The 23,846-nt window shown below is 43.6% G+C and overlaps 1 long non-coding RNA gene across 1 annotated transcript in view; it reads left to right on the top strand.

Moving 5' to 3' along the window:
- Positions 1–23,253, top strand: part of LOC140202199 (uncharacterized) — a 28,220-nt gene extending 4,967 nt beyond the window's left edge. The window contains exons 2-3 of the long non-coding RNA XR_011887034.1: positions 19,496–19,648; positions 19,811–23,253. This is a non-coding gene — a long non-coding RNA (uncharacterized lncRNA). The remainder of the gene's footprint in view (positions 1–19,495; positions 19,649–19,810) is intronic.
- Positions 23,254–23,846: the final 593 nt, after the last annotated feature.

Raw genomic sequence — 23,846 nt, 5'->3', positions numbered from 1 at the left:
ATTTTTGGATCATTTGCTTCTTTTCCAGGGAAGGAGGGACCTGTACAGAGCGAAAGTTTGCACCTGAAATGGAGGGGGTTTTAAACTAGAATTGCAGGGGGATGGGAGCTAGAGTGCCAGAACATAGTGGAGTAGCTGTGGGGAAAGTGTTTGCTCAGCCTACATACAAAGTCAGGGATCAAAACGTTGAGCATGGTGCAACTAACATTCTGAATTGTGTATATTTCAATGCAAGGAGAGGCTTAGGCCTTGTAGATGAGCTTAGCCCATTGATCCACATGTAGAATTATGACATTGTTGTCATTGTTAATGAGAGCTGGTTGCAGAAGGGGACGAACCAGCAGCTGAATGTCCTCTGGTTCCATTGTTTTAGATGTGATAGAGTTGGAGGGATTAAGGTGGGAGGAGGGCATTACTACACAGGGAAAATGTCATGGCTGTGCTTAGGCAGGATAGGCTGGAGACCTTGCCTATTGAGAATATATGGGTGGAACTGAGGAATAAGAAAAGGATGGCCACATTAATGGGGTTATATTATAGACCATCAAACTGTCAGCAGGATTTAGAGGAGTAAATTTGTAGCGAGGTCACAGACTGTTGCAAGGAACATAAGGTTGTGATAGTTGGTGATTTTAACTTCCCACTGTTGACATGGACTCCCATACTGAAAAAGGACTGGATGGAATAGAGTTTGACAGATGTTCAGGAAAATGTCCGTACATAGAGATCCCATCTAGAGCGAATGTGATACTGGATCTCGTAAACGGGAATGAGGTCCAGCACAGGTATTTAAAACACCCTTAGCAACAGGTGAGGTGACAGACAATTGGAGGATAGCTAATGTTGTTCCATTCTTTAAGAAAAGCTCTAAGAATAAGCCAGGAAATTAAGCCAGTGAGCCTGATATCGATAGTGTGAGAGTTAATGGAAGATATTCGAAGGGGCTGGAATATAAACTTTTAAATAGACAGGGACTGATTAGGGATAGTCAACATGACGATATATGGTAGGCCATTCTAACCAATCTTGTAGACTTTTTCAAGGAAGTTACCAGGAAAGTTGATGAAGGCAATGCAGTGTATGTTGTCTACATGGACTTTAGCAAGGCTTTTGAGTGTGTCCTGCATGGGAGGTTGATCAAAAAGATTCAGTTGTCTGGCATTCAGGATGAGGTATTAAATTGGATTAGACATTTGCTTCATGGGAGAAGCCAGAGAGAAAGTAGTTGGTTGTCTCTCGGACTGGAGGCCTGTGACTAATGGTGTGCCTCAAGGATTGGTGCTGAGTCTGTTGTTATTTGTCATCTATAACAATAGTCTGGATGATAACGTAGTAAATTGGATCAGCAAATTTGTGGATGACAACAAAATTGGGGGTGTAGTGAACAGCAAGGAAGGCTATCACGGTTTGCAGCAGGATCTGGTTCAGCTGGAAAAATGGGAAAAAGACCTGAGGACCCGAGGTACTGGGTTAGGTTGAATAGGTGAGGACTTTATTCTTTAGAGTGTAGGAGAATGAGAGGAGATTTGATAGAGGTATACACAATTATGAGGGGTATAGATAGAGTAAGTGTAAACAGGCTCTTTCCACTGAGGTTGGGTGAGACTAGAACTAACGGTCATGGGTTGAGTGTGAAAGGTGAAATGTTTAAGGAGCACATGAGGGGGAACTTCTTTGCTCACAGGATGCTGAGAGTGTGGAAGTGGTGGATGCAGGTTTGATTTCAACATTTCAGAGAAATATGCATAGGTAGATGGATGATAGGGTATGGAGGGCTATCATTCAGTTGTGAAGGTCAATAGGACTTGGCAAATTAATAGTTCAGCGTGAACGAGATGGGCTGAAGGGCTTGTTTCTATAGTGTAGTATCCTATGACTGTAAATTAATCTGCACTTCTTTTTACCTGAAAATAACTATTCTTCAATGGGTTCTGAAGCACTTTAGATTAGCTTGGAAATAGAAACATAGAAACATAGAAAACCTACAGCACAATACAGGCCCTGAACATGTCCTTATGTTAGAAATTACTTAGGGTTACCCATAGCCCTCTATTCTTCTGAGCTCCATGTTCCTGTCCAGGAGTCTCTTAAAAGACCCTGTTGTATCCGCCTCCAGCACTGTTGCCGGCAGCCCGTTCCACGCACTCACATCTCCTCTGTACCTACTTCCAAGCACCTTAAAACTGTGCCCTCTCGTGCTAGCCATTCCAGCCCTGGGAAAAAGCCTCTGATTATCCCCTTGATCAATGCCTCTCATCATCTTATACAAATGTTTCTTTTCCATTGCAGATTCATTCTGAGCCCTCTATTGATGGGGTGTTATGGGCTGCAGATTTCCAGTAAATTTGCAGCTTATCAGATGAAACTTTTATTATCAGTGAATTTCTTTCTGGCAACTCTTTTGGAAGTAAATAGTAATGTTGATCTTATTCTCGGGCATAATCCAGGCATCAGTTTTATCAGCAGGTGATAACTCTGTTCTGCCATTCATTCCTTCTATGTGAATTTTCAAACAGTAAAGACATCAGAGACAGCTGCATAAAATACACAATGGGTGATAACAACTGAATGAGGAATTACATATAACATTAAAGATAGTTTCTTAAATTAAAGAGAAATCTTTAGTGGAGTAATAAACAGAGCTAATATTTCAGAAGTTATGGTTAAATCAAGCTGTGTATCATTTTCTCTTTCTTCCTGCCTTGGGAAAATGAGTGAACTGTTGGATAGAATCCATTATGGGTTTATAATTCTTCCCTCTAGGTTTTCTAGTGTGTGCTATTATTTAAAACCAAACTGCAAAAGAGCAAATAGTGCCCCATTTAATATCCCTGTGATCAAATACCACCTGAACATGTACTGAATGGAAGGATTTTTCTTAATGTGTTTAATAGGATTAATTTAAAGTTGCAGCAGCTAATAAGCTCTGTTATAATTGGAATCCTGCCACTTGTTGAAAGCTTTGTGACCTGTTGATTCCATTCCAAACTGGAAAATGATGTTCTTTATTAACAATGTGGCTGAAACACGATCAGTTCTCTGGCTCGTTTGATTGATGCCATCTGTGGTGGTTGGGAAAAATTCAATGGCACAACAGCTTAATGCTGTGGCAACTTCTACAATAATGGAAAGCTCCACCTACAGTATGTTCTAAATGTTCTCTGCGGGTGATAAGGTGAGAGACAGCCTCCTTTGTGAACTAGTACATCAAAAAGCATTGTGAGTTTTAAAGCCAGGACCTGGACAATGATTGTGACAGCCTGGTTCCAGCAGGATGATATGATGCCTTGGTGTTTTGGAGGTGAGTGCTGCATTGAGTTCAGGAGCCCCACTCCGCAATGGCAAGCTTTGCTGCACTTACTGCAGATCAAAGAAAATGGAAGCAACTCTGGACCCACTTCTCAGCCGGCTGCGATTTCTACTTCTTCCTGCCTCTGTAGTCTCTATCAGTGGTACCCATCTCCAGCTTCAGGTTTCAATGATACAATAGTTTCCCTTGTAGCAGAGATTGGGCTGCCAGGAGGTCATGACCTATTGCCAGCTCACCTTACAGGATGTCCTTGGGAATATGGTTGTAATAATTTAATGAATCATTGGAAGTGTTGATGGCTTAATAATGAAAGTATACTGACAGGCTTAGCGTGCTCCAGATCCTCTCAGTAGGTAACCTTGAATTACTGAGATAACAAAGGTAGAAACCATTAAGCTTTTTCCCTTGACTTGCATGTATCGTCTCAGCCTTTCTACTGTAGAAAAAGTGTACAGAGGACACAGATTTTGAATTCTCATGGTTTGGTTTTCTCCATCATACTGCTCTAGGCCAGTGGTCCCCAACCTCCAGGCCGCGGACCGATACACTGCCACGAAGAATGCAGCCGTGCCGCGGTAGCCAGAACGAACCCAGCGCATCTTTAAGAACAAAGTTGAAATAAACAAGCTAATTAATTAGGTGCCGCCCGGCGCTTAAATGTTGGCCCAGATCAGAGGAGATTGCCGATTGCATCGCCTTTGATCTGGGCTGACATTTACGTGCCGGGCAGCACCTAATTAATTAGCTTGTTTATTTTGGCTTTTTTCTTAAAGATGTGCTGGGTGTGTCCTGGCTACCGCTGCACCACTGCATTCTTCGCGGTAATGTATCGGTCCGCGGCCCGGAGGCCCATACTCTTTAGGCCCATAGTCTCTTACACAGGCTGGCCATTATAGATGAAACTTTTGTAACGCACGTGTTGATTTCTGCATTAAGTGACAATTGGTGAGTGATTGTGGAGCTGAAGAGTGTGAAGCTGTCAATAAACTTGAACAGCATTTTATCCATAATAATTGATGAGGTTATAACTTATGTGTTTCTGATGCAGATGCGTATTACAAAATCTTTGCAAATTAAGACTTGAGGAGAATTCCAAGGATGTTTAGCCCCCAGATAGTGTTGACGACATAGTAATGAAAACATTCTGATGGATGGATGGTATGTGGCATTCTATGGTATTCCAGAATCTTGGATAATGAATGGTGCAACATAACAACCTTAATATTCTTCATTGGAATATATCTCAGGCTGCTGTCTGATCTGCCAAAGACTTACTGGACATTTAGTTTTACATCAGATTTTCAGTATCTGCATTATTTTGCAATCAGATATTGTTAACTTTGTTGTTGCTTTTCCTCTAGGAGTTCCCACCATGTTGTTCTGCACCCCAGTCCAACGGAAATTTCCATCTGTTTCTTTTACTTAATTAATTTAATTCATTTTCACAGAAAAAGTGGCTAAAGAATCTCCCTGCATCTGAATACTTCATTTACCTCTAATATTTTCCATTGATTGGTGATGATTGGTGAAATAAAAACTGGAATAGGTAAAAAGTTAGGTTTGAAAGAGTACAGATATCCTGGAAGGAAGTGACACTGTGGGGAGGAGCATAAAAATAGGGAGGTTGAGAAATGATAATTGGGTGCCAATGTTGATTCATGAGAGTTGAGAGAAACAGGGAATGGAGCTTCAAGTTAAGTTATGAGTGGCAGAGTTTTTGATGAATTCACTTTTATGTAACATTAGAACATTTGGCTATTCTATTCTTTAGCCTTATTTAACATAGAATAGTGCTGAACTCTACAGCATGATATTGTAATATCCTTTTAACATAATCTTAGATCAATCTAACACTCTTCTCCCACACAGCACTCCATTTCTCTTTCATCCATATGCCTATCTAGGAGTCTCTGAATTGCCTCTAATGTATCTGCCTCTACTACAGTATTACCCTTGACAGCACATTTCATGCACCCACCACCCGCTGTGTAAAAAAACTTTCCTTTGATTTTCCTCTATACTTTCCTCCAATCACCTTAAAGTTATGCTCCCTTGTGTTAGCATTCCATTAAATTAAAGAAGGCATCCTGCTATTTTGCCTTTTCTTTTAAATAGCTTAAATGAAAAGGATTGCCTTGAAAAAAACTGGTATTGGTCTTGAAACAGTGTTCGACTTTCACCTCCTGTGATGCTGGTCTTTGACTGCTGGACATGGATGGAATTGAAACTACTGCAGCTCACGAAAATCATGGGGACCAGATGGCTATAAGATTGCAACCAATCAATAGGTAGAATCTTACAGAAAACCCCTGATCTGCTCAACAACTTTAAATTATCTGGTTCTAACTGACTCATTTTCAAGATGGATATCTAGTCCCTTTTTTTTTTAAAAACGCAAACAACAGGAATTCTGCAGATGCTGGAAATTCAAGCAACACACACCAAAGTTGCAGTGAACGCAGCAGGGCCAGGCAGCATCTCTAGGAAGAGGTACAGTCGACGTTTCAGGCCGAGACCCATCGTCAGGACTAACTGAAGGAAGAGTTAGTAAGAGATTTGAAAGTTGGAGGGGGAGGGGGAGATCCAAAATGATAGGAGAAGATAGGAGGGGGAGGGATGGAGCCAAGAGCTGGACAGGTGATTGGCAAAGGGGATATGAGAGGATCATGGGACAGGAGGTCCGGGGAGACAGACGGGGGGGGGCGGGGAACCCATAGGATGGGCAAGGGGTATAGTCAGAGGGACAGAGGGAGAAAAAGGAGAGTGAGAGAAGGAATGTGTGTATAAAAATAAATAACAGATGGGGTACGAGGGGGAGGTAGGGCATTAGCGGAAGTTAGAGAAGTCAATGTTCATGCCATCAGGTTGGAGGCTACCCAGATGGAATATAAGGTGTTGTTCCTCCAACCTGAGTGTGGCTTCATCTTTACAGCAGAGGAGGCCGTGGATGGACATGTCAGAATGGGAATGGGATGTGGAATTAAAATGTGTGGCCACTGGGAGACCCTGCTTTCTCTGGCGGACAGAGCGTAGGTGTTCAGCAAAGCGGTTTCCCAGTCTGCGTCGGGTCTCGCCAAGATATAGAAGGCCACACCGGGAGCACCGGATGCAGTATATCACCCCAGCCGACTCACAGGTGAAGTGTCGTCTCACCTGGAAGGACAGTTTGAGGCCCTGAATGGTGGTAAGGGAGGAAGTGTGAGGGCATGTGTAGCACTTGTTCTGCTTACAAGGATAAATGAGGGAGGGAGATCAGTGGGGAGGGATGGGGGGGACAAATGGACAAGGGAGTCGAGTAGGGAGCGATCCCTGCAGAAAGCAGAGAGAAGGGGGGAGGGAAAGATGTGCTTAGTGGTGAGATCCCGTTGGAGGTGGCGGAAGTTACGGAGAATAATATGTTGGACCCGGAGGCTGGTGGGGTGGTAGGTGAGGACCAGGGGAACCCTATTCCTAGTGGGGTGGTGGGAGGATGGAGTGAGAGCAGATGTACGTGAAATGGGGGAGATGCGTTTGACAGCAGAGTTGATAGTGGAGGAAGGGAAGTCCCTTTCTTTAAAAAAGGAGGACATCTCCCTCGTCCTGGAATGAAAAGCCTCATCCTGAGAGCAGATGCGGCGGAGACGGACGAATTGCGAGAAGGGGATGGCATTTTTGCAAGAGACAGGGTGAGAAGAAGAATAGTCCAGATAGCTGTGAGAGTCAGTAGACATCAGTGGATAAGCTGTCTCCAGAGACAGAGACAGAAAGATCTAGAAAGGGGAGGGAGGTGTCGGAAATGGACCAGGTAAACTTGAGGGCAGGGTGAAAGTTGGAGGCAAAGTTAATAAAGTCAACGAGCTCAGCATGCGTGCAGGAAGCAGCGCCAATGCAGTCGTCGATGTAACGAAGGAAAAGTGGGGGACAGATACCAGAATAGGCACGGAACATAGATTGTTCCACAAAGCCAACAAAAAGGCAGGCATAGCTAAGACCCATACGGGTGCCCATAGCTACACCTTTAGTTTGGAGGAAGTGGGAGGAGCCAAAGGAGAAATTATTAAGAGTAAGGACTAATTCCGCTAGACGGAGCAGAGTGGTGGTAGAGGGGAACTGATTAGGTCTGGAATCCAAAAAGAAGCGGAGAACTTTGAGACCTTTCTGATGGGGGGTGTAAGTATATAGGGACTGGACATCCATGGTGAAAATAAAGCAGTGGGGGCCAGGGAACTTAAAATCATCGAAAAGTTTAAGAGTGTGAGAAGTGTCACGAACATAGGTAGGAAGGGATTGAACAAGGGGGGATAAAACCCTGTCGAGGTATGCAGAAACGAGTTCGGTGGGGCAGGAGCAAGCTGAGACAATAGGTCTGCCAGGACAGGCAAGTTTGTGGATCTTGGGTAGGTGGTAGAAACGGGAAGTGCGAGGTGTGGGAACTATAAGGTTGATAGCAGTGGATGGGAGATTCCCTGAGCGGATAAATTCGGTGATGGTGTGGGAGACAATGGCCTGGTGCTCCTTAGTGGGGTCACGATCGCGGGGTAAATAAGAGGAGGTATCCGCGAGTTGTCACTGTGCCTCGGCAAGGTAGAGGTCAGTTGGCCAGACTACAACAGCACCCCCCTTATTGGCGGGTTTAGTAATAATGTTAGGATTAGTGCAGAGGGAGTGGAGAGCAGAGCGTTCCGAAGGAGTGAGGTTGGAATGGGAACAAGGTGAGGTGAAGTCGAGACGGTTGATGTCCCGTCGGCAGTTAGCGATAAAGAGATCCAGAGCAGGCAGAAGACCAGAGCAGGGTGTCCATGAAGAAGAGGAGGGTTGAAGACGGGAGAAGAGGTCATCGGTGGGAGTGGAAGAGTCCTTGCTGAAGAAGTAGGCTCGGAGATGGAGACGGCGGAAGAAGAGTTCCGCATCGTGGTGAACACGGGACTCGCTGAGGTGTGGGCGAAGGGGGACAAAGGTGAGGCCCTTACTGAGGACAGAGCGTTCTGCCTCCGACAGTTGAAGGTCGGAGGGGATGGTAAAGACCCAGCACGGATGAGAGCTGGGATCAGAGGGGGGAGGCTGGGGGTGTCAATGGAGAGGGGAGGGTTGGGGTGAGAAGAAGATGGAGCCTCTGAGGATCCAGGAGCTGACGATGGGATCTGAAGGAGACGGGATTGCAGAGTATTGGTGGGGGAAGAGGAGACGGGAGTCACAATAGCAACACATAAAGACCCGGCCTGGAGTTCAAGGCTGGAGTCGCAGTTGGTGGTTGCGCAATCCACATAAAGACCCGGCCTGGAGTTCTTCTTCTTCCGCCGTCTCCATCTCCGAGCCTATTTCTTCGGCAAGGACTCTGCCACCCCCACCGATGACCCCTTCTCCCATCTCCAACCCTCCTCTTCTTCATGGACACCCCACTCTGGTCTTCTGCCTGCTCTGGATCTCTTTATCACTAACTGCCGACGGGACATCAACCATCTCGACTTCACCGCACCTTGTTCCCATTCCAACCTCACTCCTTCGGAACGCCCTGCTCCCCACTCCCTCCGCACTAATCCTAACATTATTAAACCTGCCGATAAGGGGGGTGCTGTTGTAGTCTGGCGTACTGACCTCTACCTTGCTGAGGCACAGCGACAACTCGCGGATATCTCCTCTTATTTACCCCTCGATCGTGTCCCCACTAAGGAGCACCAGGCCATTGTCGCCCACACCATCACCGACTTTATCCGCTCAAGGGATCTCCCATCCACTGCTACCAACCTTATAGTTCCCACACCTCGCACTTCCCGTTTCTACCACCTACCCAAGATCCACAAACCTGCCTGCCCTGGCAGACCTATTGTGTCAGCTTGCTCCTGCCCCACCGAACTCATTTCTGCATACCTCGACACTGTTTTATCACCCCTTGTTCAATCCCTTCCTACCTATGTTCGTGACACTTCTCACGCTCTTAAACTTTTCGATGATTTTAAGTTCCCTGGCCCCCACTGCTTTATTTTCACCATGGATGTCCAGTCCCTATATACTTCCACTCCCATCAGGAAGGTCTCAAAGTTCTCCGCTTCTTTTTGGATTCCAGACCTAATCAGTTCCCCTCTACCACCACTCTGCTCCGTCTAGCGGAATTAATCCTTACTCTTAATAATTTCTCTTTTGGCTCCTCCCACTTCCTCCAAACTAAAGGTGTAGCTATGGGCACCCATATGGGTCCTAGCTATGCCTGTCTTTTTGTTGGCTTTGTGGAACAATCTATGTTCCGTGCCTATTCTGGTATCTGTCCCCCACTTTTCCTTCGCTACATTGACGACTGCATTGGCGCTGCTTCCTGCACGCATGCTGAGCTCGTTGACTTTATTAACTTTGCCTCCAACTTTCACCCTGCCCTCAAGTTTACCTGGTCCATTTCCGACACCTCCCTTCCCTTTCTAGACCTTTCTGTCTCTGTCTCTGGAGACAGCTTATCCACTGATGTCTACTATAAGCCTACTGACTCTCACAGCTATCTGGACTATTCCTCTTTTCACCCTGTCTCTTGCAAAAATGCCATCCTCTTCTCGCAATTCGTCCGTCTCCGCCGCATCTGCTCTCAGGATGAGGCTTTTCATTCCAGGACAAGGGCGATGTCCTCCTTTTTTAAAGAAAGGGACTTCCCTTCCTCCACTATCAACTCTGCTCTCAAACGCATCTCCCCCATTTCACTTACATCTGCTCTCACTCCATCCTCCCGCGACCCCACTAGGAATAGGGTTCCCCCGGTCCTCACCTACGACCCCACCAGCCTCCAGGTCCAACATATTATTCTCCGTAACTTTCGCCACCGGGATCCCACCACTAAACACATCTTTCCCTCCCCACTCTCTCTGCTTTCCACAGAGATCGCTCCCTACGCGACTCCCTTGTCCATTTGTCCCCCCCATCCCTCCCCACTGATCTCCCTCCTGGCACTTATCCTTGTAAGCGGAACAAGTGCTACACATGCCCTTACACTTCCTCCCTTACCACCATTCAGGGCCTCAAACTGTCCTTCCAGGTGAGGCGACACTTCACCTGTGAGTCGACTGGGGTGATATACTGCGTCTGGTGCTCCCGATGTGGCCTTCTATATATTGGCGAGACCCGACGCAGACCTGGAGACCACTTTGCTGAACAGCTACGCTCCGTCTGCCAGAGAAAGCAGGATCTCCCAGTGGCCACACATTTTAATTCCACATCCCATTCCCATTCTGATATGTCTATCCACGGCCTCCTCTACTGTAAAGATGCAGCCACACTCAGGTTGGAGGAACAACACCTTATATTCCGTCTGGGTAGCCTCCAACCTGATGGCATGAACATTGACTTCTCTAACTTCCGCTAATGCCCCACCTCCCCCTCGTACCCCATCTGTTATTTATTTTTATACACACATTCTTTCTCTCACTCTCCTTTTTCTCCCTCTGTCCCTCTGTCCCTCTGACTATACCCCTTGCCCATCCTCTGGGTTCCCCCCCCCCAGTCTTTCTTCCCGGACCTCCTGTCCCATGATCCTCTCATATCCCCTTTGCCAATCACCTGTCCAGCTCTTGGCTCCATCCCTCCCCTTCCTATCTTCTCCTATCATTTTGTATCTCCCCCTCCCCCTCCCACTTTCAAATATATTACTAATTCTTCCTTCAGTTAGTCCTGACGAAGGGTCTCGGCATGAAACGTCGACTGTACCACTTCCTAGAGATGCTGCCTGGCCTGCTGCGTTCACCAGCAACTTTGATGTGTGTTGCTATCTAGTCCCTATACACTTCTATCCCCATCAAGATCTTAAAACTCTCTGCTTCTTTCTCAACAAAAGATCCAAGCAGATCTCCTCCACTACAACACTCATCCCTCTAGCAGAACTGGTTCTCATCCTCAACAATTTCTCCTTTGGCTCCTCTCGCATTCTCCAAACTCAAGGGGTAGACATGGGCAGTCACATGAGCCCCAGCTATGCCTGCCTTTTCATTGGCAATGTAGAACCGACCATATTGCAAGCCTTCCATGGAAATGGTCCCCAACTCTTTCTGCGCTACATTGTCAACTGAATTGTTGCTGCTTCATGAATCCATGCTGAACTCGTCAATTTCAGCAATTTTTCCTCCGATTTCCACTCTGCCCTTAAATTTAATTGGTCCATATCTGACACCTCCCTCCCCTTTTTCTATCTTTCTGTCTCCATCTCTGGAGACAATCTGTCTACTGACATCTTTTCTAAACCTACCAATTCCCATGGCTATCTTGGCTATACCTCTTCCCATCCTGCCTCCTACAGAAATGTTAATCCTTTTCTCAGTTCCTCTGTCTCCTCTGGATCTGTTCCCATGATGAGGTTTTCCTTTCTATAAGGTTAGAGATGTCCTCTCCCTTCAAAGAATGAGGTTTTCCTTCCTCCATCATCAATGCTGCCCTCATCCACATCTCCTCCATTTCCCTGACATCTGCGCTCACCCCATCTTCCCGCCACCTTAGCAGGGAGAGAATTCATCTTGCCTTCACCTACCACTGCATGAGCCTCTGCTTTCACCTCGTCATTCTCCGCATCGTTCACCATCTTCAAAAGGATCCTACCACCAAACACATCTTTACCTCCCCCCCCACTGTGATTCCCTTGTCCATATGTCCCTCCCCACTAATCTCCCTGCTGCCACATAGCCTTGCAAGCAACCACAATGCTACATCTACCTCCATTCAGGGCCCCAAACACTTCACCTACGAACATGTTGGAGTCATCTACTGCATCCAGTGATCCCGATGCGGCCTCCTCTACACTTGTGAAACCTGACATAAATTGGGTGACTGCTTTGCTGAGCGTCTCCACACCAGTTGCAAAGAGCGGAATTTCCTGATGGCCAAGCGTTTTAATTTCTATCCCTAATCCTTTTCTGACATGTCAGTCCATGGCTTCCACTTTTGCCACAATGAGGCCACGCTCAGGGTTGAGGAGCAACACCTCATATTTTGCCTGGCATGAACGTTGATTTCTCCTTCCAGTTTAAAAAAAATGCCCTCCCCCTTCCTTCTTCTTCTATTCCCCACTCTGGCCTCTTACTCGCCTCACCTACCTATCATCTCCCCCTGGTGCCCCTTCTTCTTTCCTTTCTCCCATGATACACGATCAGATTCCTTCTTCTCTAGCACTTTGTCTTACCCACCAACTTGGCTTCACCTTTCATCTTTTACCTAGTCTTCCTTTCCCTCTCCCCACCATTTCATTCTGGCATCTTGCCCCTTCCTTCCCTGTCCTGAAGAATGGTTTCAGCCTGAAACGCTGACCATTTATTAATTTCCATAGATGCTGCCTGACCTGCAGAATTTGTGCAGCATTTTGTGTGTCTTAGAGAAAACATTCCCATCTGTCAAGGGGAATGTATCAGTTATTGAAATGCAGGAATTACCTTCCTCTTTTACATAGGCAAACTAAAACTGCAGGAACTCCAGCTGAGTTTCTTTCTATTTACATGTGATTTAGGCTGTAAAGAATTCCACAAATATATAGTGCACAAGTACTTTTGAGCCTGACTTGTCAGTTGAGTGCACTACAGATTTAGTCAGGATACATAATGAGGAACACTTGCCTGATTTTATATGTTTTTAAAAATGATAAAGGTTCACCAACAAAAGTTCTTTGAATTCATTTTCAAAATAGATAACGTCCTAGCATAAAATGAAAGGAATTCAAAGGTTCAAAGGTTCATTTATTATCAAAGTGTCCAACTCTGGAATTCTTCAATTCTCCAGTAAGACAAGAAACCAAGAAAGAAAAGAAAGACAGCACGATCATCAACCCCAGCTCCCCACAACAAAGACAAACAAAAATGCAATAGCATATCAATCTCCAAATCCCTCCTCCTACACAAATACTGAGCAAAATAGATCAGAAACATCGACATCCCACCCCCCCCAACATTTTTCGCCGACTAAAGCAACGATGGAGATTGAAGCATCAGCGCAAGCTAAAGGGTGAGCCCAGGCTGCTTGCCTTTTGATCAGCTGCTTTGTACCGGAGAGGGGAGAGCCTGCCGCTGCTCCTAGGGAGTGTTGCCCAGGTTTTTTCTGCATTTTGGATGTGTATTTGGACTACAGACTTTCTCTCAGTCTTTTTTTTGTGCAGGAAGGGGAATGTTGTGGGGGGGGTGGTGGTGGTGGGGTATGTCAATGTTTCTGATCCATTTTGCTCAGTATTTGTGTAGGAGGAGGGATTTAGGGGTTGATATGCCTGTTGCATTTTTGTTTGTCTTGGAAAATGGAAGGTATAATCGGTGAAACAGAGCCAAATATCGGGTTGCACCACATCCTGCAGCCTGCCGACGACTCACACACACTGCCTCTGTTTCACAGAATCCTCTCGGAGATTGCAGAGCAATGGAATTTAAAAGAATATAAAAATACAAATAGGAAACACTGGAAATGTTCAGTAGGCCAGGCAGAATCTACGGAGAGAGAAATAGATTAATTACTCACCAGCATTAAGAATCAGATAAAAAATCCCTTTAAGTTTATGGGTACAGATTCTGCTTTGAATGCTATCTTGGTGTAAAGAGCATCCAACGCTAACAGAACTTTTAGAAGTATTTTAAAAAATTTCGCCTCTCAGATTTCAACTCAGGTCCATTTTCATATCTCAGAACATAAAACTTGTCCCTTATCATTACATTCAAGCAGCAGTTTAGAACTTCTTTCTTTCAACATTATGATTGTTAGGTCTTTGACTTTCATTGGACAAATTATTTGAAATGCATTCCCTTTTAAAGAATGCAGGTTTTAGCAAGACATTCAGTTAATCACCTTTGTTGTAGAGATTCATGTGAAATAGTGAGTTTCTTGACAAATTAAGGAAGATTAGACGTTTTTGAACTGTGCTTATACATATTGTCATACCCAAATGAGCCAGATTAATTTTAAGAAATTGCTCCATACAAATTATATTCAAATCTCTCAATAATAATTAATTAGATCAGGGAGATGCCCAGAATTGTGATCCATTCCCCTTTGCACATTTTTTGACAATGTCAGCACACTACAAGATGATTACTAGAATACAATGTATCAATAAGGGATGTCCAGAAGATCTGACTATTCCATCAGTCAACGAATATGTATCAGGATTCAAGCACGGCAAGAAATTATGAAGACAAATGGTATGTTGGCCTTTATTGCAAAAGGATTTGAGCACAAGAACAAGCGTGTCTTACTGCAATTACACGGGGCTGTGCTGAGGCCACTCCTGGAAGATTGTGTTCAGTTCTGATCTACAGAGTCACAGAGCAACACAACATGAGAAAGGACCTTTTGGTCCAATTTGTCCCTGTCTGTCAAGGTACACATAGTTACGTTTTGTAACTCCAAAAACTAATCGAAACAAAGAACATGGGTGTCAGGAAATGTGTCTACTTCATGAGGCGCACACTAGTGATATGGCGCTGTAATGATGCATATCATTCCTGTACTTCTTACATATAACTCGTAATGAATTATGCAAACATTTCCAGTCAAAATGGCGCTTACGTACAACGCTCCTTTTGTCGACATCTTCTGGATAGGTCATGGAACCATCTTTTTCACTTCTTTTAACTCTTTTACATTTGTTTCCCATTTTGAAAGTGATTCTGGAACTGTTGGAGGCTGTGTTTTGCTGTTTGGAGATCACTTGTGTGCTTTAGTACTCTGCAGTCTCCGAGGTTCAAGGAGGCAGAGGCAACGTGAGTGAACCTTGTGCTAACAAGCCTGCAGGATGGCACGTGTGCCGATGCTTGACACCATTTCACTGATTAATGTGACGAGGGTGACTGAAACGTCAAGGAGAGAGTGGAAGTTGGGAGATCGTTTGGGTGTTCCAGTGCTCTGCAGTCTCTGAGAGGATTCCGGGAGGCCGAGGCAGCGTGCATGAACCTCATAGTGGGCAGGGCACAAGCCGATATCTGGCTCCATTTCACTGATTAAAGCTTCCATTGTTCGCCGACTAAAGCAATGAGGGTGATTGAAGTATCAAAGCAAGTGTGGAGGTTGAGCACTGGCTGCCTCTCTTTTGATTGCTCTGCTATGTTACCAGAAAGGGGAGTGCCTGCCCTGTGGGGAATGTTGCTCAGGGTTTTTTTTCTGCGTTTTGGATGTTGATTTGGAGTATAAAATCTTTATTTCAGTCTTATGATTTTTATATTCTGTGTATTTTTGCTCCATCTTCTCTTTTGTTTTTGTGCGTGGGAGAGGGGTCGATGAGCCTGATCCATTTTGTTTGTTTTTTCTGTGCCGGAAGTGGGATTTGGGGATTGATGTGCCTGTCCCATTTTTGTTCGTTTCTTTATGGGGAGGTGGTATTTGGGGGTTGATAATCATGCTGCTTTTCTTTCCTTTCTTAGTTTCATGGCTTCCTGGAGAATTGAAGAATTTCAGTTGTGTACTTTAATAATAAAATGAACCTTTGAACTTTTGAACAAATTTAGAATGCTTGATGAAACAATATATTAACAATATTACTCAAATATTGGTGGCACGAGACTATGGATCTGTGTCTGGAAAGTCTTGCTTCAGTCTGTCATGGTGAGGCGACACTGGAGTGTCCTTTCCAGGGTGCAGGCCCAGGCAAGGTTGTATGGAAGACCGGCAGTTGCCCATGCAGCAAGTCTCCACTCAACACAACACCAATGTTGTCCAAGGGAAGGGCAAGGGCCGATACAGTTTGGCACCAGTGTCATCGCAGGAGTTGCCAGAATGAGGTTGAAGGCAACATCGGACTGCCTTAGGGACTCCAGCTCCGGATTTGTCCTCAGGGATTACTACTGAAGCTTTTCTCATGAGTGGGTATGGCTGCAAGGCAGCGGAGGTTTGAAATCAGAGTTTTCCCTCTCTTAGATGGACTGCCTTCCCAGGCTGAGGAGCTCCATCTACCCGAAGCAGTGGTTTTTAAGGTGCCAGGACCCACCTTCGCCCCTTCTCCTGTCAGTAGAAACAGTTCCGCCGGGCTTAGAGGCTAAGCCACGTGAGAAGGCCAGGAGTTGGACTTGGTTGTCAGAGGCTATTTGAGGCACATGCCAAGAAGAGCACTTTTAGGTAGTGGGAGCTTGTCCCCACTACCACTCCTTGGCTTGACAACCTTGCAACCCATTACTCAAACATTACTGAAATATTAAATACACAACACTCCTCCCTGCTTAGCTATCAACTCCAGCTCAAACACAAAGAAGAAAAAATCTGCAGATGCTGGAAATCCGAGCAACACACACAAAATGCTGGAGGAACTCAGCACACCAGGCAGCATCTATGGAAAAAAGTTCAGTCGACGCTTCAAGCTGTGGGAGAAAGAAAAGAGGGGAGGAGCAACAGAGGGAGGCAATGGTCAGGCAAGTAGATAAGGTGAGAGAGGAAAAAGAGGATGGGGAATGGTGAAGCAGAGGTGGGGCATTACCGGAAGTTTGAGAAATCGATGTTCATGCCATCAGGCTGAAGGCTAACCAGACAGAATATAAGGAATATAACTCCAGATCGATATAGAATGTATTTCAACTCAAATATGCGAAGTATTGCTCTCTGGTATGCATGTAAAAAATTTGTAAAGCAAAGATGCTTTCAAAAATAATGAAATGAAAGGTTTCTAAATATAAAAAAACTTGCCATGAAGGGCAGTAAACAGAAAATATATATTCACACATGGTATAATATATAATACAACTACTATATAAACATCATGGTAAATTTTAAATTGTCCTGTTCAGACCTAAATATCTAATCGTCGTGGAGGATTTCTTAATATTGTGGGATAATGTCTTTTCTGACAATTGATGTGGTGGGGTGGGTGTTTGGTGTACTCTGCTTGGCAGGAGAGACTTGTGGCTGTGAAACAATTTCTGCTTCTGGGGACTTCTCTGTGGTGTTTGTAGGTTCACTCTGGGACTGCAGGAAGTGGTTCTGACAACTCTGGACACCTTTCTTCTCCAACATTTGACTTTACTTTCCTCAATTGATCAATGTGTTGTCTCTCTATGACATCATCTCCACAGTGTAGGAGAGTGTTCCAGTTCTGTCCTTAATCTTCCCAAGTACCCACTTTAGATTAGCTCTGTAATGTCTCACCAAGACTGCTTGTCCAGGGGTGAAACATAGAAACTCCTTGTATGAGGAGCCCTCAGTTCACCTCAGCTGTTTGTCCTGCATACTCCTTCTGAGATTGGGTTTGTACAGATCCAATTGTGAATGCAAGGAATGACTCAGGAACAACATAGCTGGTAAGTTGTTGGTTATTGAGTTTTCTGCATTGTGATATGCAAGGAGGAAATTGCCAAGCTTCTGATTTAGTGTCAGAGTCATGTGTTCCATTGGCATTGCTGGCAATGTTTTCTTTAGACTCTGGGCAGACCTTTCCACCAAGCCATTTGTAGCTGGGTAGTATGGTGCAGACGTACTCTGTCCTATTCCATCCATTTTCAGGAATGACTGAAACTGTTCTGCAACAAACTCTGGTCCATTGTCATTGACTACGTGTTCTGAAACACCAGTCCTTGAGAAAAGGCTTCTCAACACGTCAGCTGAGTGCAAAGCTGTAGTGAAAGTTATTGGGAGCACTTTTGGCCACATCGTAGCTGCCTCTACTGCTACCAAGAAATCAGTGTGTAATTTCACTCTGCAGCGGTAAGGGAATGTGATGCAAAGGCTCTGGGACATTTATTTCCATTACTCAGTATGTGACATGATTGCAACAATATCATTAGACAAGGCATCACAAGCAAGCTTCACTGGGTATTGTGGATCATAATGTGTGAGTACAGTGTCTGACATTTCTATTTCCTTTGCCTTTTCGAAAACCACCTCACTGTGGTGTGTCCATTGTAATTTCTTCCCAATCTATAGTAATGCATTCAAGAGGTGGAGCACAGTAGCATGTTTGGCAGGAACATGTTAGAGTAATAGACAAATTCTAAAAAGGACCACAACTGTGACACATCCTTTGGCCTTGGGGCATCCACCACCGCTTGAATATTGTCAGCATACTTGTGTAGTTCTTGTGTATCAATACTGTGACCACAGTAAATAATGCTTGGTTAAAATAATTCACACCTGTTGCATTGTGCTCTGAGCCCATAATCTTCAAATGTTTTGAACACTATCTTGAGATTTTGGAGATGTTCTTTGTCATCTTCACCAGTGGTAATAATGTCATCCTGGTAACACTGAGTGCCAGGGCACCCTTGTAGCACATGGTCCATAGCTTATTGCCAGATTGCAGGTGCGGATGCTATTCCAAAAATAAGCCTATTATATTGATAAAGCTCTGAGTGAGTGTTTAAGGTGAGAAACACTTTGGGCTCTTTTCCTATGTCCATCTGTAGGAAGGCCGCAGCAAAGTCTGCTTTGCAGAAGTGCTTCCTTTCAGAAAGGTTTGCCAATGACACTACATTAGTTGGCCTAATCTCAAACAATAACGACATGGCCTACAGGGAAGAAGTCATCACCCTGACACAGAGGTGTAAGGAAAACAACCTCTCCCTCAATGTCGCCAAACCAAAGGAGCTGGTTGTGGATTACAGGAGGAATGAAGACAGGCTAACTCCTATTGACAACAATAGATCTGGGGTTGAGACGGTAAACAGTTTTAAGTTCCTTGGCATCCACATCACCGAGGACCCCACGTGGTCTGTACATACCAGCTGTGTGGTGAAACAGCGCCTCTTTCACCACAGATGGTTGAGGAAGTTTGGTATGGGCCCCCAAATCCTATGAACTTTCTATTGAGAGCATCCTGACTGGCTGCATCACTTCCTGGTATGGGAATTGTACCTCCCTTAATCGCAGGACACTGCAGAGAGTGGTGCGGACAGCCCAGCACATCTGCAGTTGTGAACTTCCCATGATTCAGGACAATTATGAAGATAAGTGTGAAAAAAGGGGCCAAAGGATCATTGGGGACCCGAGTCACCCCAACCACAATCTATTCCAGCTGGTACCATCCAGGAAATGGTACTGAAGCATGAAAGCCAGGACCAACAGGTTCTGGGACAGCTTCTTCCATCGGGTTATCAGACTGATTAAATCACGGTGATTTGAACGTATCTCTATGTTACATTGACTGTTCTATTTATTATAAATTATTATAAATTACTATGATTGCACATTGCACATTTAGATGGCGTTGTAATGTAAAGATTTTTACTCATGTATGTGAAGGATGTAAGAAATAAAGTCGATTCAATTCAATTCTAAAGGTATCTTCTTTTCTAGGCAGAGGGCTTTCAGTACTTTCAGTACTGGGTTGATGGTGACCTTACAATCACCATGGATCTTCACACTGGTGTGACCCATGAGCTCCACACAACCTTGAAAAGAATTCCTTCAGCCTCTATGTCAACTAGCTCATTGGCTATCTTATCACAGGTGATAAAAGGAACCAGATGGGTTTTGCAAAACTTGGATGTGGCATTTTCATTTAACACTATTTTACCCTTGATATGTTTGAGTTTTCAATGAAATCCTTGAACATTTCTGTGCTATCAAAGAGTATGTTTCTTAATTTGCTTTCAATTGACTCTATTTCAGGGATGTAGCGTGAAAATGGTGGATGGATCTCCAATCAAGTTACAATTGTCTCAGCTCATCACAGACCCATGAAGGTGGCCCTCCTGTTTTTACCACATACAAGCGCAATATAGCTTGTTGGTGGTTGTATTTCACTGTTATGAATGTCATTCCCACATGAGTTATCTTTTGCCCAGTATACAGTTAGTTCAAAAATTGAAGTAAATTTATTATCAAAGTACATATATGTCACCATACACTACCCTGAATTTATTTTTCTTGAGGAGTTCTTTTTTCTTAGTTGGATACCTGCAGTCTTCTGTTCAGTATCTTTAACATACCATTGAAACTTATTTTGTGGAATGATTGAAACAGCCAAGCCCATTAGATTTCACATTGTAAATTTCAAGGCTACTCAGTCCTTTGTCACTCTCATCATTATCAGACTTGTCATCAACAACATACAAATTAGTGGTCTTCTTGAAACTGCAACTTGACTTTTTATCTTTTTCTCTTCCCTCTGCAGTCCATTTGTTTTAATCTGTCTGGCATGCTCTTCGTATGTGTCCTACTTTGTAGCAGATTCTGCACATTTCTCCTTTAAGCATGCATTGGTCTAGTGTATGTGGCTCCCTGCCACAACAGTAACACAATTTGTTCAGCCAGACAGGCTGATTTCTGTTTAGACATTGCAATTTTGTTCACTCTCACTTTCATTCCTGACTGCAACTCAATTGTGTCACTGGCTACTGTTTTCATTGATACAGCAATTTCAACTGCTCTTTTGCTATGCTCATTATCTATGAACCCATGAATGTCGTCCATTTTCTGCCTTTGTTTAACATGATCATCTCTCTCCCCCTTTCGTAGAAACACATGCTGTGCTTTTTTTTCACTCCATTGTCTCACTCCCCCTTTGCGAAGAAAAACACGCTGCACTTCAACTGTAGGGGGTCATCTTAAAACTTAATTCTCATCACTGCTACATTTTGTAACTCCAAAAATGAATCAAAAGAAAAACATGGGAGCAGAGAAACGGGTCTACTTAGTTTTACTTTAGTGAGGCATGCACCTATGACATGGTGCCGTAATGTTGTATGCCATTTACATACTTCTAGTATATAACCCATGATGAATTATGTAAACAAAAAAATGCTTAATGAAAGAATAGATTTACAATATTACTTACATATTGTAGAAATATTAAATATGCAACATCCAGCTGATCTCATCCTGTTTGCCCACATTTGGCCCAAATTCCTCTAATCCTTTCTTATCATGCATTTATTCAAATGTCTTTTAAATGTAGCTATTGTACCAGCCACAATTATTTTTTTGGTAGTTTGTTCCATATACACAACATCTTATAACTTTTTCCTCTCTCACCTTAAACCTATGCCCTCTGGTTTTTGGTTCCTTTACCCTGGGATAAAGACCATGTGCATTCACTCTATCTATGCCTCTCCCGATTTTATACACCTCTATAAAATCACCTCTCAATTTCCTACATTCAAAGAATGAAACCCTACCCTGACCGGCTACCTCCCGTAACTCAGGCCCTAATGCTCTTAAACCTTATCTGAGGAAGCATGTTCTTGCATTTGGTGGAGTGCAACAAAGATTTTCTAGACTGATTCCTGGGAAGAAATGACTGATGACTGAATGCAAATTGGATTGGTTAGGCCTTAATTAAAAGGCATAGAGAAAAATGAGTAGGGATCTCATTGAAACCTGGAAAATTCTAATAGTTCTGGACAGACTAGGGAGGATGTTGCTGGTGGCTGGAGAGTATAAAACCATAGACAAGTCTAAGGATATGGGCTTTGTTATTTAGAGCCAAGATCAGAAGAAATTTCTTCATTCAGAGGGTAGCAAATTTCACTGGAATTTTCTGCCACAGAAAGCAGTGCAGGCCAAGTCATGGAACATGATCTAAAAGGAAGTAGATACATATCTAAATGATTAATGTATCTGGGGTTTTAGAGGGAAGGCTGGACTAAGATATTGAAATGGATGAATATGTTGACTGGAAGAGCAGGCCCAAAGAGCTAAAAGGCCAACTCCCGTTACTACTTTTTATTTCTATGTTTTAGGTCACTTCTAATAATTTTCTTCCACAGACACAATTTGGAAAATAAAAGCAAGCCAAGTATATTTTCACCAATCTAAGAAGTTTCTTCAACAAAAATAGGTTGGTGCACATATTCGAACTGTCTCCTCCATTACTATCAAATGAACAGTATCTTTATCCTGTTGATAATAAGGGAAAATTATTATCCCCTCATTCCTTATTATCCTAGGATAATAAGGGATGAGAGGCATTGATCGTGTGGCTAACATCAGAGGGCACAGTTTTAAGGTGCTTGGAAGTAGGTACGGAGGAGATGTTCGGGGCAGGTTTTTTTATGCAGAGAGTGCTGAGTGCGCGGAATGGGCTGCTGGTGACGGTGGTGGAGGCGGATACGATAGGGTCTTTTAAGAGACTCCTGGATAGGTACATGGAGCTTAGAACAATAGAGGGCTATGGGTAATCCTAGGTAATTTCTAAAATAAGTACATCTGGCACAGCATTATGGGCTGAAGGGCCTGCACTGTGCTGTAGGTTTTCTATGTTTCTATGTTTTCTATGAAAATGCAGTCTATCACAATGAATACTGAAGTGAAAATTCCCAAGTCTTGGAAGAGGAAGTTGAGTCACAAATAGGATGTGAAAATGACAAAAGAACATCTTTATTAAGGCAGAAGCCAAGAGAGCTTTTGCTTTAGGAAAGTAGTTAGATTTCCAAAAGAAAGTTGAAAATTTATTCAAGTTTATCATAGTAAGTTGTGGGAATGGAAGCACAGTGTTAAGTTACTGAGCTAGCATACTGGGGAATATAATTGGAAGAAATCTTAAGCTAAATAAATAAATATAATATTTACATAGTATCAGCAGTGTTAGCTGGGCAACTACAAGATCATTGTTATAATTCATCCAATTCAATGTTTCCTCCAGAGACATTTTGGCATCCTTACCCTGGTTTATGTGTCTCCAGTACAGTGATTCTTATCTGTCTCATTGATTCAGTGCAATTAGAAGTAGGAAATAAACTTCAACCCATATAATATCGTCCATATTTTATGAATTAATAAAGCAAAAGCTTAGTTTTGGAATATATTATGTACCCTTTCTATTTTGTGTAATTGTAGGAAGATGAATTATGACAATTACAAAAAGTGAACTTAAACATAAATTCAACTTATTAACTTCATATCAATCTTCATATTGGACATCAAAGCCAGGTAGCAAACAGATCCATTTTATACTGATCATTAGCTTATATTTTGAAAAGCAGCTAACAAAGTATCGAGGTTCTTTCAATGCCAGCATTTTAACTTAGATCCACTCTATTTCTTTAAACAGGAACTTTAGTATGGTACAAACACGGGAAAATCTGCAGAAGCTTGTAGTTCAAGCAATACACAGGATGCTGGAAGAACTCAGCAGGCCAGGCAGCATCTTCAGAAAAAAGTAAAACAGTCAACGTTTCAGGCCATGATTCTTCATCAGTCCTGAAATGTCGACTGTTTACTCTTTTCCACAGATGCTGCCTAGCTTGCTGAGTTCCAGCAGCATTTTGTATGCCTAGCTTTGATATAGTTTTGACAACACAGTTCTATTAAGGTATTGATATTTGGGCAGCATGGTAATGTAGCAGTTAGCGCATTGCTTTGCAGTGCCACTGACTGAGGTTCCATTCCTGACACTGGCTGTAAGGAGCTTATATGTTTCCCACATGACTGCATGGATTTCCTCTGGGTGCTCAGGTTTCCTCCCACATTCCAATGACATGACATGCACGTTAGTAGGTTAATTGGTCACAAGGGTGTAATTGGTCGGCGTGGGCATGTTGGTCCGGACTGGCCTGTTTCTGTGTTGTATCTCCAAACTAAATTAAATACTATTGTAACAAAAGAAGCTACAAAACCCTTGAATAAAAGTAAGCATTTTATGGAACTACCTTATTTTCAATTAGAATCAGAATCAGGTTTAATATCACTGGCAAACATCATGAAG

Source organism: Mobula birostris, chromosome 8 (assembly GCF_030028105.1).
Source record: "Mobula birostris isolate sMobBir1 chromosome 8, sMobBir1.hap1, whole genome shotgun sequence".
Classification (NCBI taxonomy): Eukaryota; Metazoa; Chordata; class Chondrichthyes; order Myliobatiformes; family Myliobatidae; genus Mobula; species Mobula birostris.
Note: the sequence above shows the minus strand (reverse complement) of the source record. Positions and strands in the feature narration are given on the sequence as shown.